Genomic DNA, 15,120 nt, shown 5'->3' on the forward strand with positions numbered 1-15,120 from the left:
AGGGGTTGGGCTTGGGCTAGACGCTAATAAAATACAATTGAATGGGTAATTTAATAAATAATCTAAATAATAGTCCATATAAATACTGTTTTTACATTACTGTGAGGGTTGGGATAGTGATAGATGTTAATAAAATACAATTAATGAGTAATTTAATAAATAATATAAATAATTTTCGTCAACTTCTGGCTGCAGCTGTATCCCTTTAAACAACTGGCAGCAGTACTTTTAGCTTAGCTTAGCATTGAACATTGAACCGGATTAGACCATTAGCATCACACTCGAAAGAATGTGAATTTTGATCATTTATCTGTATAAAGCTTAACACTTTTTTTGTAGTTACAGTATATATTGTACTATGACCAATGTAAAATGAAAAATTTGAAAACATATGATACAATATTTATGGCTAGGAACTAATTCAGCATAATAATCAAGGAACTTTGCTGCAGTATCATGGATGCAGCAGGTACACTATTGAAAACACACAGTACTGCACCTATTGGTGGACTACTTTCATGATGTGCGTATTATGATTGCACTTGCTGCAGCTATGATACAAGAGAATAGTTCCTAGCCATATCGACCTAAACAAATGCATCTTTTCATTTTCTGTCGATCTTGATACACAATATAACTACAGAAGAATCAAGCTTTAAACAATAAAACATATCCTATTAATTATTAACACATTTTTTTTTTGCGTGAGTGAGTGAGATGCTAATAGTCTAATCCGATTTAATTATCTATGCTAAGCTAAGCTAAAAGTGCTCCTGCCTGACCTGGAGATAGACTTAGTGGATTTAACAATGGTAAAACTTAATGTTTTACTCTATTTCCCAAAAAGTGAAGTGTTCCTTTAAAATCCAGAAGTGTATCCCTCTGGAAATGAGGAGTGTTTAGTTTTTCAGCCTGTACTTTAGTTTCCCTCAGGCCACTATATAAACATGCCTCCAGACTATGAAAACTGTTAGTCATTACTATTAGTGTAATTTCCGTGTCACTTCCACATTGTTCTGTGACAGCTTGTGCCGATTTCGTCTCATTAGTCATCAGGAAGGGCGTCTGGAGGAGCTGCAGGTTAGTGGATGTCAGGACTTTGGAATGGAGTTCAGTTGGGATTGATCTTCTTGGTCATCGGAGCAGCTGCAGGGTTTGGACAAGGTATGACCTGTTCCTGCTCACCCCTTCCTAATCCTTCCCCCAACATTTGTATTTTCTGATAATAATGGATAATTACTGGTGATTTCTTCATGACATTCTTGTCTGGCTGAATCATCATAGTTTTTTTCACCCCTTTCCAGCAATAGAGGGCAGTGTTGAGCAGTCCTGATGCAGCGCTGCTTTTCTTTCTCAAGTGTGTGATTCTTTTAACATTTACATTTATCAACACAGTTGTTTTACAAACAGACTTTGTAACTTTTTGTGAGAAATAACATGTTTTAGAATTGGTGAAATAATACTCAATTTTCATCTAGTGTAATATATGTTTAGGTACAATAAAAAAAAACATATTTATTCTGATTTGACTTAGTTTGTTATAAAATAACAGATAATCATAATAAATATTGTTCCCTCCTGTGAATGTTTGTTTTTTTGTCAATTATTTCCTTGATGTTTAACAGAGCATGGAAATTTTCACAGTATGTCTGATAATATTTTTTCTTCTGGAGAAAGTTTTATTTGTTTTATTTTGGCTCAAATTAAAGCCGTTTTTAATTTTTGAAAAACAATTTAAGGTCAATATTATTAGCTCTCTTAAGCTATATATATATATTTGTTTATTTATTTTTTAATGATTAGACATGCTGATAAATGGTGTAAAACAAGTGGGTTGAAAGAATAAACTTTTTTTAAATATTGTGCATTTTTGAGTCTTTTAATATGTCATAAAATTTTTCTTAATAGTTCTAAATGATCCTGATATTATTTTATGGTTTATAAGCTACTGTTATACTGAACAACATTTCAACAGTTGCCTTCTGTAAATGGAAAAGTACAGTATGACATTCATTATTTTCAGTTAAAAAAAATAAAGTATAATTAAACAGGACACATTCTAATGTACTGAAAACTGAACTAATAGCTACACTAACAACAATGATTCATCGGATTTACTACAATTTTTATGGTAAGTGATTGCAAACAATTTATATGGGCTGAATTTAAACAAACAAATCGAGTTGAACATTCCAACATTGAATTTGTTCGTCACTTCAGCCCATATAAACTGTTTGCAACCACTTACCTTAAAGGTTCAAGAAACCCTTGAGTACTTTTTTTAGAGATGTTAACAGATTTGTGTGTGTTGAGGATCAGTTAAGACAATGTTAGCACCTGTTAGCTTTAATTGTGGGGAAAACTGGATAGTTTTGAGCTATTGTCAGCTAATTTCAGCTTCCGGGTTTGAAATCATTTTTGGGGCAGGATCAAAATCGGTGATGTAGCGCAAAAAGGACGCGTCGATTTCTCACTATTGTTCAAAGCTCAGTTTTCTTATCCTATGAGAAGAGCCGGTTTTTTAATTATTGATGACTGCGCATGCTTTCCAAAGGCGAGACACAGACCTGCCAGTGCCAAGCTGTGAGACAATATGATGACCGCGCCCACCGACCCACGGCACACAGTATTTAGTTTGTTATTGAAGGGTCGTATGTGTTTGTTTCCATGATCCACGAGTTTTGTTGCATGTTTTTCCCCACAATCTTGTCAGGGCTGATACAGCAAAGCTGTTTGTGTGCAGCAAGCATTTTTGTCGGGAGAGCAGTAAGAGTATGGCGGAGAATGGAGGACGTTGTCTTTTATCAGGAGTTCGTTCACATTTAGACACATCGCTGCACTGCTGTGTTTGCCTAAATGGTCCAGATTACCAGCAGGGCTAATGGTTAAAATAGATAGGGCAAGAGACCTGCTGCACTGAGTCTGCATTCAGACCCGGGGATTGAAGGAGAAGTCCTGATTTATAGTGTTTATATGAACACTATAATATTTTTATAATGATATAAATTGTGGTTGTGTGTATATGAAATTACAAATGACAAATGTAGCAGGGCATTAAATTACTGTTTATTTCTTTGAATTTTAACTTTGTAAAATATAAAGTCATGGGTCTCCTTTCTGTTTGTGTCTCATTTTGTGAGCCGACTGATAACAGTTATTCGCTCCTCTCCTTTCTCCCCTGCTCTGCTGGCCACGCCCACTCCTGCCTCTGATTGCGGAGCTCCATGCCCATTAGAGTGCATATATGACACAATTCTGCGGTAGACTCGAACAGAAATTGGGGACTGTCATGACCCTTTAAAAACAATTAAATAAATCTAATGAATATGTTTTTTCAGTTAATAAATATATATCTTTTTACCATACCACAGCTATAACACTCTGCAGTCCAAGACTGGTTACTCACTGAAGCTAAAGGCTAATTTGTACTTCTTCGTTAAGCGTTTGGTGCCTGCCTTGCGCGTGGTCGGGCATTTATAGTTCTGCATGCTGTTTGTGTTGCTCTGCAGTAACACTTCTGAAACACTAGCTGAATTAGAGGCATACTTCACGATAAATGCACTATATAAATACACACATTACATTACATTACATTTTTGTGTGTTTTTTGGTTAAGAAATAATGCTTACTAAAGTACAGTTCATTATAGCACAAATGAAAGTTTCGGTCAGGGGTTCAAATCAAATCTAATGCGATGCTAGACCCATAATAATTATGTTCTGTTTGTATTATTTAGCATTTGCACTGTGACATCAGCGCTAATGTAAAGTGCTCATGCTGTCTAGATAATTACCTGTCATCCAAAACATAAGCGACTCCGTGAAATATTCTCAACAGGCTCCTCCGTTCAATTGATATAATTTACAGTAATTGAATAAACTGTAATAATGTGTGTATAGAGTAATGTGAGATGCGTGACAAATTAGAGAACGTATTAAATCAATTGACTATATCTCAGCAGACAGAACAGCTCAGCTTCAGCTGAAATAATGAGAGCTTGTTTTGACCTGCTATTGAAATCTCCATGAAATCAAACGAAAATCTCTCTTTCTCTTTTATTATGAACATGCAAGCGTTAGGTTGAGAAATTACAGATGACATCAGAATTAATAATCTTCCTGTTCAGTTTTATTTCTTTTATCATTTTCCTCCAATTTCTGTTCAATAGATTTTTTGCAACAATTTTTAATTAAATTTCTTAGACTGGTTAAAATAAGAAAAGTTCTAGATTTTTGCATGAGTTTGCACATTCTCTCCGTGTTGGCGTGGGTTTACTCCGTGTGCTTCAGTTTCCCCCACAGTCCAAACACATGCGCTATAGGTGAACTAGGGAAGCTAAATTGTCTATATTGTATGTGTGTGAATGAGTGTGTATGGGTGTTTCCCAATGATGGATTGCAGCTGGAAGAGTATCTGCTGCGTAAAACATATGCTGGATAAGTTGGCAGCTTATTTCGCTGTGGCAACCCCTGATTAATAAAGAAACCAAGCCGAAAAGAAAATCAATGAATAAAAGTGTAAAGATCAGTCTGGCTGTGGAGAAGTCTTCATTCAGCTCTTATCCTTGAGCAGGTTGTGGGACATTATTAAGCAGCTTTAGCACAGACGGGTCACTTCGCTGTCAGCATTCTCACCTCTGCGTCTTTTCCCAGTGTCGACACATTTCTGGTGTGAAGGTCTCGCTCTCTTAAAACTCCCTCACATTCCTCAAAGTGAGAGGCTGGGAATGATGTGTTATTCAACAAACAGCCTATCTTCCTCTCTGTCACAGATTAAAGACGACCTGCCGTGCCTTCAGGAAATTGCGCGAAGGTTTTCTTATTTCAGAGCTGAAATCCAAGGTGAACGATCACATGCTGTTGTCTTGTTGCTGATACGCTGGTGAATCACAAAGAAAACATTCAGTCTTAAGGCCCGTTCACACCAAGAACGATAAACATATAGTTTTAAAAATCAGGCCTTTAGAGTGCCTATGAAATCAAAAATAACCAGGGATGCGTTTCCCAAACAACAACGTAAAAAGAAAAAGAATGATGTAGTAACGAGTGTTTCCCAAAACCCGTAGTTTCTCTGTTTTTCAATTCGAATCACCTTTATTTGTATAGCGCTTTTACAATGTAGATTGTGTCAAAGCAGCTTTAAATAAGAGATCAGTAAATTGAAACAGAGTAGTTCAGTTTTCAAAGTTTAAGTTCAGTTGAGTTTAGCTCAGTTCAGTGTGGTTTAATAATCATTACTGAGAGTCCAAACACTGAAGAGCAAATCCATCGATGCACAGCTCTACAGATCCCGAATCATGCAAGCTAGTGGCGATAGCAGCGTGGAAAAAAAACTTTACCAATTGGCGAAAGTAAAGAAAAAAAACCTGGAGAGAAACCAGGCTCAGATGGGTGCGACCATTTCTCCACTGGCCAAACGTCTTGTACAGAGCTGCAGTCTAGGCGCCGAAGGCAGGGAGCTGAACCTCAGCGAAGACTCGTCAGTCCCTGGAGCGTCGCAGGACTCAGTCTCATGCTCTCCACTCCTTCATGACCACTACAGTTCTCTGTCACTGATCCATCGTTTGAACCACATTTGACAAACGTGAACCACTGCAGAAATGTTCTAACCAGCAGGCTCATGTCACATGCAGTACAGATACTTCATAAATAACCTACTATAAATTAAACTTAAGCATTAACCTAAGTTTTTTTGTTTTCTTAAGCTTCGGAGACGTGACATAAATTAGACTTTTAAATAATAGGCATACCTGTCAACCCTCCTGTTTTTCATGGGATTCTCCCGTATTTTACAGTTCTATCCCGTTAAGGTATTTTCCCGTATCCTCCCGTATTTTCAGTCTTTCCCTGAAGGGTGTTAAATATACATTATAGAGCCGATCCTGCCTATACGCAACACTTATCACCGAACCACCAGGGGCCACCCCTTGCTCTTCAATGCAAGTTTGTTCTGGGCTTTTGCTTTGTTTAGGCATGAAAACTAGTGATGTGCGATACCAATGGCTTCCCATCTGATCCGATAGTGAGTAAAATAAAGGCGAGTATCGGCGATAATGATCCTATATCGATACTTAGCCCAAAAATTACTGTTTGGAAAATTAAAGTAACAAGTACTTAAAATGTCACTTTATACTGAATACGAGACATTTTACAGGTTATTCTTGTTTATTGATGAATTCTCAAACAAAAAAAGAGCCAACTAACATATTTATTGATAGCATCTGAGCATGGATATCCTAAAACGCCTGCCTGAACATCTTAACATAAAGCAATAAACATTCAGTTTAGTAATCTGGTCCCCTTGTAGATTTTTTACCTTCTTTTTTAGTTTCATCATTGTCACAAAACCCTTATTTTCACATCCCAATGTTGACAGGTGTGATAATAGGTCACCTATAGCTTTCGTCATAAGCCACGGCTGTGTTTAAAATGACATCAATGTTTTCAAAATGCACTACAAAGGGAGCTCAATTTGAAAGCAAATTACACCTAAGAGAGATGACTTTTTTTTATCATCATTCTAAGTATGAATTTCAGATCTTCTAAACGAATAGGGCATAGGGGGGATAACTGGAAATAGAACACAACCAGGAGCTATGTTTCTAACTACAGCTCCAGAGGTGTAGTTGCAAGTACATAAGTTTGCGCTGCAGTTTGCGAAGGTTCATTAGAACAATGGATTTGGAAAACGTCAAATCAACAGTTTGTATCGACGGAATTTGCGACCTTATTTGGCTAAAGATGATTTTCGGAAACGCACACAATGTTGATTTTGTTAGCTCACATTGCTAGTTTCGTGGTGAACAATTCATTTGTGCATGTCACTTAGAGAAAAAAAAAATGTTTGCAATTGTAATCTTAAATTGAAATCTGAAAATGCACTTCCTGTGGTTTTCAGTTAAGTTCTCAGATTACGTCAGTCCCTTTAAGACAAGTCGTTTCACTCGGTGGCCATCTTTAAAATACCTGGTTAAATCCACTGTTACATTTGTAAAAACTATTAAGTTAACTCCTTCATGTTGTCCCAACAAAAATGGATTGTGTGGAACCCATCATTTTTTAAAGTGTGTGCTGCAAACCTGTCCTGATTCAGATGAACCCACTAAAGATTCTCATTTAAAGCTGAGTGCATTGTGTTTGTGGGGTTCAGGTGGAGCTCAGTGTGTAATGACACTTTTGATTGTTGTCAGGGGGGGCCGAGGCCTGAACATCTGCTCAGGAGACCTGAAAATGGCTCTCTATTGATTACCTTTCACTCCAGTTAACGGGACACTTTGTATAGTGCAATAGAGCTTGTACACAATGCCCATTTGTGCTCCTTCAGGAAGGTTCTGCTCGAAGATGACACAATCAAAATGTACATTCATCACACACTATGAGCATTAGATTTTCATTCAGCAGTCAGTCGATTCAATCAGGAGCTCCTCTTCATGGTGTAGACTCTCTTTAATGAAATTGTGTTCTTTGTTTTGGACTATTTAAATCAACTCCTGAAAGTAAAACGCACATATATCTTGATCTTCCGGTCTGTCAGATGCCCTGAAGCTCAATTATGTTTTCAGTGAAGATTTATTTAGTAGATGAAGGACAATGTGGACTTTGTACTTGTACCCTGATTGTTTTACCCATGCCATCTCCCAAAATTAGTGAACGCTTTTTCTTTTCTTCCTCAGGAAGCAAAAAGGTCATGCTAAAATGTCAGACTGCAGTGCGTACAGTAGAGTAAAAGTTTCTATTCTTGTTTTTATTTATATCCCCGTTCAGATTAGCAGATGATTCACACAGTGTTACAATAGTTCAGACAGAAAAAGCTTAAATCCCTTCCTCAGCTTTCTTGCACTTTGAATTTAATCAACAACTCCTAACTGTAGTTATGGCGGTAAAACCGTAGTAATCTAAGTAACTGTGTCAGTAAAAGGGGAGTAAAAGCATTCTTAGTATATTCTTAATAGCACCTTCAAAACAGATTCTCTAGCCACACACTGTAAAAAATGACAGATTCCACACAACCATGAATGAATTAAGCTAACTTGTGAGGGAAACTGGAGCACCCGTGTTCGCATGGGTTTCCTCCGGGTGCTCCAGTTTCCCTCACAGTCCAAACACATGGGGTGTAGGTGAATTGAATAAGCTAAATTCTCCGTAGTGTATGTGTGTGAATGCAAGGCTGTATGGGTGTTTCCCAGTGTTGGGTTGTAGCTGGAAGGATATCCGCCGCGTAAAACATATGCTGGATAAGTTGGTAGTTCATTCCTCTGTGGCAACCTCTGATTACTTAAGGGACTAAGCCGAAAAAAAATGAATGAATGATTGAATGTTAGTTTTTACAAATTTAATTGGCTTGAACATAAAAGAATTAAGTTATCTCAAAAGCCCCTCAAGAATTGTGTTGTTTCAGCTCATTTTAAATAAGTATTTTACACAAACAGCGAACATCTGTTTTGAGATCATAATAAAACAAACAAAAATACAAAACACACAACAACCAATTAAATTAAATCAATCCATGCTATAAACATCAAAACAATCTATTTCTCATGTTATGAAAAATATCATATTTTCTAATGGTGCAAGGGAACAACTCATTTGAAAATTTGAAGATTACAAGAATGTTTTGATATTTCAGTTGTTAAAACAAAAATACCAAATCAAGCCTGTATTTATTCTAAATTAATTGTAATGCATGCTGCCTTGTGAAAAGTATTATAATGCATTATAAATAATCTGAAAAATAATCATAACAACAGCAATGATATTAAAGTTTCCTCTCTTGATATTACATTTAAATACTCAAAATAAGCATTTATGAGTGATTTATTTGTGCATTACAATGCATTAAGTATACTTTGATTATATACTGTTATATAATTGTTTATCAGATATTATATCAGTATACCATACGGTCATTTAAAAGGCATTATTTATGCATAATAATCAGGGCTTTAATAGTTTCATGAACATCCGCCAAATGCGGGTAGATTTCAGTTTGACAGCCCCTCCCACTAGCCACTTTGGCTGGCTGAAACTCATCTTTAAATTGCCCCTGCTGGCTCGTCGTCACTAGATTAGACTGTTAGTTTATGACCAATTGTCTCTATGCGTACAAATGTGATCTTAGAATCGAGAAGCAGCAAGACTGACAAAAACAGCTTTTCACGCGAGCAAAAGAAAGCAGGTGAATAACGAATGAGAGGATCACGCGCAGGGTGAGACAGGCTTATCTCACTCACTGACGAGGGCTTTAGTGTCGCGCGCACAGATGATTTGATGCGCGCGAGTGTTTAAAAGCTCCTGTGCCTTTTCCTCATTCGAAGCAATCGTGACTGGAAATGAAACTAGTGCTATGCTCGTGCACACAGTGCTTCAAGGGCTCGAGATTCTTTGTAAGCAGCAGCATTTGTCGCTTTCGCTTTAACCATTCTTTGAACAGATCATCAATTGGCCTAACAAACCATGTGCGCAGCATCATCTTTTCATTATCACACACACAATGTTTTTACCCGCTTTCTTTTGTTTGCTGTTTTTTTTCTTTTTCTATTTTTTTTTGTTAATAAAGTTTGATAACCATCCTTTAGGACCTTTACAATATTATTGCTTTAATATGTTGTTGTATGCAAAGTTAACTGGTGATCTGGGATCTTGAGCCAGAACAGACCACTGTGCACAGTGTAAGATGCGTGACGGTGAATATATATATATATTTTAAATGTCAGCTGTTTTGTTGAATAAAAAAATGTATGTATACAGCAGTATTGTGCTTGTATTGACACATAATTTAAAATTTGTGGCAAGGAAATAATTAGTTTGGTGTGGGCAGAGAAAAAAAACGTAAATCCTTATTGTGTTGAGTCCTGAAAAGTCCTGTGAAAGAAAACTAATTGCAATGGGACATTTTTTATGAAAGCATAACCCATTTGCTCATGCTCATTGAGTAAGCTCATAAACAAAACACAGTTAAATGAACGAGGAGGCAAATGGAAAGAAACGCAATCTGAATGAAGTCATTTTAGCATGCCGCAAGCCATGCCAAAGTCATATTTATGCATAAAACATATTTTCCCAACAACAAAATTGTGGCTAGTGAAAATGGGGAGTGGCTAGTAACGATGGAAAACTACTAGCCACAGTGGCTGGTGATCAAAAAAGTTCATGTCAAGCCCTGATTATAATGCATTAAGGCCTCCTTGATTGCGCATTATATGCATAGGCTTTATAGAAAGTGTTCCAGAAACTTTTTTGGTGTATTATTATAATATTATAACACTTATTATAACACTTTATTTTATGTCATTTTTTGCGGTATTAACAAATGAACTATAAGAGCTTAATAAACTACTAATCTGTTTATTAATTGTTATTAAAAGTTGGGTTAAGGTTTTGGGTAGGATTAGGCATGTAGAATATCATACATTATTACTACCAAAAAACAGGTTATAACTTAATAACGGGCAGGTAATAAGCCAGTAGTTAAAATCATGAATTGTGGCTTCACCTAAAGTGTTAGCGATATTTCTGATTTATTTCTCTGACTGTATTCTCATCCAAGCTGTAATGTACAAATAATTGCTCATATTTGTTTGTATTAAAAAAAGATCAAATTGTTGTTATGCCTTTAGGACATGTCCTGTTAAGTCAAGCTGTTTCAGGTCCAGGTATGTTGAAATAACTTGACCCCTAACCCCTATGAAGGCATGTGCCTACAGGACATCATTAAATCCTGTTTATGCCCATTGTCTATTGCAGACCGTTAGCTTGTTGACTTTATGTCCAACTTAACACCACTAACAATCCTGCTTACTTAAATTAAGTTAAATCTGATATTGAGTTTTTTTGGGGGGGATAACTTAATTGTTGATGTTCAATCCACTTAAATTTGGACAATTAAGTTAACTTGATTAATTTGTGTTGGGGAAAACATAAAAGAATTGTGTGGGACCCTGAATTTTTTTACAATGCAATGCTGAATGTTTGGAGTTTGCCGCATTCGTCATATAATTATTTTTAAATGTCTGTTTTTTTTTTCCAGGATTATCAGAAGGTTAACTTGTGTGTTGAAGTTCTGTGGAGGGATTCGGGACTCTATCAAAGTGCTGTAAAGTGTTTCCTCCCACCTCACAGCTCTGGCATTGTTGTGTCTGTTTTGGCTCTGTGCTCTCCATTGTTTTCCCTGCTTGCTTTTATTTTTCATTGAGTGTGGCGATAACACATCTGAGGAATTCTGAAGTTTTGGAGACGAGAAGGTCATGTGAAAACTTGTCCTTGAAGCTCTGCTGTGTGGAAGATCCACACGATGTAAGCTGATGCTTCAGACCTTGACTTTATTTCAGTTTATAATTTCTATCATTCATTCGTTCATTTTCTTATCAGCTTAGTCCCTTTATTAATCCGATGTCGCCACAGCGGAATGAACCGCCAACTTATCCAGCACGTTTTTTACGCAGCGGATGCCCTTCCAGCTGCAACCCATCTCTGGGAAATAATTTCTATCAGTTGTGTATAATATGTGGTGACTATATTTATGAAACAGAACATGAGGCCAGCTTTATTTGTTTACTGTTTGTTCATGCACAACTAGCAATAAGACTAGCAACTAGCAATTTTTCTTCATTCATTTATTTTCCTTCGGCTTAGTCCCTTTATTCATCAGGGGTCACACAGTGGAATGAACTGCCAACTTATCCAGTATATGTTTTACGCAGCGGATGCCAGCTGCAACCCAGTACTGGGAAACACCCACACACTCTTGCACACACTCACATACACTACGACCAATTTAGCTTACCCAATTCACCTAGAGCGCATGTCTTTTGACTGTGAGGGAAAGCAGAGCAACTGGAGGAAACCCACGCCAACACAGGGAGAACATGCAAACTCCACACAGAAATGCCAACTGACCCAGCCAAGGCTCGAACCAGCGACCTTTTTGCTGTGAGGTGATTGTCCTACCCACTGCACCAAAATGACACTCAGATTTTGAAATTATTAATCAAAATTAGGATGAAGATTAGGAGGAACTGAAAAAAACTGTAACTGATATAGAAGACCTTGTGGTGTAATGTATTATTTTTTCTGTTTGTGTTTGTCTATTTTATGTTTTATATATATATTTTTTCATCATTATCTTATTGATTTGATTATTATTTGTGCTCTGTTCTGTAAATGTAGATGCAGTCTAATTTTGCCCTATTGTATTAGTGTTATACTGCAGTAAAATAAACTAGAGAAGTAGAGTTCGTAGACAAATATGGTAGCTTGAGACAGCCTAGTCTGAAAGTTTAAAGTAGTTTTAAAAATTAAACAATGAAAGTAGTTTTTTATGAAGTTTGAAACAGTTGGCAAAGATAAATAACTACATATAGGTTAGCATGTTTCTAGTATGAATTAGCATATTGCTAGCTAGTATGATAAGCATGTTTGTAGTATGGATTGGTGTTTTGTTAGTATGTTTCTTTTATGGATTAGCATGTTTATAGTATGAATTAGCATGTTGCTAGTATGATAAGCATGTTTGTAGTATGGATTGGTGTATTGTTAGTATGTTTCTTGTATGGATTAGCATGTTTCTAGTATAAATTGATATGTTTTTGGTATGTCCAATGTAAAGTCAATGGCAGTTTGTTTTTTGAAATGTAAGTCTATGGGACAGTTGCTAAGGTGCTGTAAGTGGTTTCAAGAGTGTGGCTAGTTAGTTGAAAGGTCATCAGTGATTGGCAGTTTGGTAGTCTGAGTTAAATAAGCCCGCTTTATGGTCTGCATGACAGTCTGGTGGAAAGTTATGAGGTCATAAAGTTTGGTACAATTTTTTTTTTAAAGTAAAGTCAACTAATCACTTTAAAAGCAAGTTACTTTATCAACTCAACTAATTGCTTTAAAAGCAACAGTTACTCACTTTTTAGGGTAAAATAAACTAATCACATTTAAGGCAATGACTTTTCTCAGTTTTTAAAAGTCAACAAAAGACTTTAAAAGCAACAAATTTACTCACCATTTAAAGATAACTAATCACTGTAACTAACAAGTAATTAATAATCACAGATGTTTTTTGCTATTTCTGCGGAAAATTTTGGTAAAAATCTGCGGATTTCCGTGGAATGTTTTTGTCAGTATCATAACTAAAACCTTAATATGTAAAATAAAAAATATATATCTTTTTAACGTTTATTTAATGTTTAAAATGCAAATCCAATTAGATTCACTTTAGCTGGTAAACAAAGCAAGTCTCTCATATAATATCTCTACTAAACGACAGAAAATATTACATTACAAGCTGCATTGTGAATAAATCAGATAACCATTTTCATGGTTTTCATAGTCAATAACTGAAATTAATAAACTGAATAAATTTAGATTTACACACATTTACTCAAGTAAATAAACGGAATTAATGATGGGCTAAATATCTGCGTAATTCTGTGGAAAATCTGCAGAATTCTGCGCGCGCAGATTCCATGTGGGCCTACTCATTACTTTAAAGGCAATGGATTCACTGAGTTTTTAAAAGTCAACTCATTTTTTTTTATAACTAACTGGATGTGTAACCAAGATGCCCACCAATATTCAGAGTTCTGTGTTTTCCAGATCTGGCCGGGGGTTAAATTAGTTGATCTGCCTCTGTCACTTGTTCCTACAAAATTAGACATTTCTTTCTGGAACTTCTCATCCCATCTCCATGGTGACCGTAAACACAGCACATTGATGCTGTTTATTCCACATACGAATGCATTCCCTGATATAATAGTGACAATTCCCTCTCTGTGGTGTTTCTGGCTCTAAGACAAAAAACGGACTAAATCGCCCACTAATACGCAGCGCATCACTTCTTGTCATCCAGCAGTATCAAAGCATTCCCTGCTGCGTAAAGAAACACAAAAACAACAGAACAGGCAAACTAATGCATACATAAATGTGCTGATATGAGGCCGGAGAGATCGAAGGTTTGCAGAGCTGCGCTTTTGATGTTACATACACAACCTTTTTTCACTATAATGTATAAACACAGCTGTATTGATACAAATAGAAGGATTTGATATAAATATTAACCCTCATGTTATAGATGTTCACCCATAAACGAAAGGGGTTAACATTTGATAAGTGAAAACTGCTCCATTCGCCCCCACATGTTTTCTTCTTGGCCCGAGTTAAAGTGGTTTCTGTTTTTGTAGTTTTCATTCCTCCTGGTGATTCTCAACACTAATACAAGTCACATGGTGTTCAAGAGTAGAAAACCGAGAAAGGTTTGACAGGCATGACTTAACCAAAATTTTTAGTCAAACATAAACAATAAATTTAGCTTAAAGGGATAGCTCACCCGAAAATGAAAATTGAAAAAGAAGATATTTTGAAGAAAGCTGAAAACCTGTAACCACTGACTTTTATAGTAATTGTTTTTCCTACTGTGGAAGTGAATGGTATGCAAACAATAAAAATAACTCATTTAAAGCTGTTCACAGTATTTTACCTATAGTTACTAGCCTATACATTAAAATAGTTTTGCCTTACCTTTCAATGGGATGGATGTTCTTGTTTTTGGCAACACAAAAGCTCCATTCGTGGCCTGATGGTTGATACAGCTACCCGCAAATCATCTTCAACATCAGAACGTGATCTGTGTTTGTTTTTTATGTATGTAACAGCAGAAAAGGACTGTTCACACAAATATGTAGACCTAAAACAAGGTTGAGTTAAATAATTAATAATTTTTTTAATTTCAGCCTACTTAAAATATACATTCATTTACTGAAAAAGAAATAACTGTAAAACTTGTAACAATTCTATAATAAAAACCGTTAATTGGTAAGTTTTCTTACTACATACATGTTACTACTGTATATTTGTTGAAATAATTTTGTTAGTGTCATGTGTTTTTAAGATGTTGTTTATTATTTGCTTAAATTACTGTAGTCAACATTCGAAGTGGACTAAAAAAGTTTTTCAAAATTGTCCGAAGTCAAGGATTTGGGTTTTTAAATAGTTTAAGAACATCTTTGATGAAAGGGTTTGATTCACTTCAAGTGTTGACGTACATGGTGCACCTTCTTTTCATAAATTATTACATGCTATATATTATATATTTGAAAAAAAAAATTCAGCTGATTTTTTTTTATTATTATTATTTTATAGT

At 35.9% G+C, this 15,120-nt stretch overlaps 1 long non-coding RNA gene across 1 annotated transcript; it reads left to right on the forward strand.

The window, feature by feature from the left end:
* Positions 1-1,083: 1,083 nt before the first annotated feature.
* On the forward strand, positions 1,084-14,918 carry LOC148679839 (uncharacterized). The gene is made up of 3 exons (XR_015945494.1): positions 1,084-1,164; positions 11,026-11,493; positions 11,631-14,918. It is a non-coding gene; the product is annotated as an uncharacterized LOC148679839 (long non-coding RNA).
* Positions 14,919-15,120: the final 202 nt, after the last annotated feature.

This window comes from Danio rerio, chromosome 19 (assembly GCF_052040795.2).
Source record: "Danio rerio strain M-AB ecotype USA chromosome 19, GRCz13ab, whole genome shotgun sequence".
Taxonomy (NCBI): domain Eukaryota; kingdom Metazoa; phylum Chordata; class Actinopteri; order Cypriniformes; family Danionidae; genus Danio; species Danio rerio.